This window comes from Crocuta crocuta, unplaced genomic scaffold (assembly GCF_008692635.1).
Source record: "Crocuta crocuta isolate KB4526 unplaced genomic scaffold, BGI_CrCroc_1.0 scaffold49, whole genome shotgun sequence".
NCBI classification, from domain to species: domain Eukaryota; kingdom Metazoa; phylum Chordata; class Mammalia; order Carnivora; family Hyaenidae; genus Crocuta; species Crocuta crocuta.
The window spans coordinates 500,193-500,501 of NW_027536462.1; the positions used below are offsets into that span (position 1 = coordinate 500,193).

Below are 309 nucleotides of genomic sequence, written 5' to 3' on the forward strand. Positions count from 1 at the left end.
CACCAACCACCTACTTCCTCTTCCCATATGCATTTAGTGTTATTAATTTCTCATGTGTTCTTGCAGAGATGTTTTATGCCTACACATGCAGATACACCTGTAAGTGTTCTCTCCCCTTCCCTTTCACACTCATGATAGCACACTTCAGTGCCTTATTTTTTTTCATTTATTTTATCCTAATGCCGTGCCAAATCACAACATGAAGAATTTCCTCAGTTTTTACAGCTATGTAGCATCTGTGGTTTTATTCTCTACTATTAATATTTGTAGGAACATTTCTGTCAGTAAAAACTCTTCATCATCTTACTC

At 36.2% G+C, this 309-nt stretch overlaps 1 protein-coding gene across 1 annotated transcript in view; it reads left to right on the plus strand.

Annotated features, from left to right (window-relative positions):
- MED14 (mediator complex subunit 14) overlaps window positions 1-309 on the plus strand; it is a 64,863-nt gene that overhangs the window by 53,828 nt on the left and 10,726 nt on the right. The gene's annotated exons all lie outside the window — the stretch shown is intronic.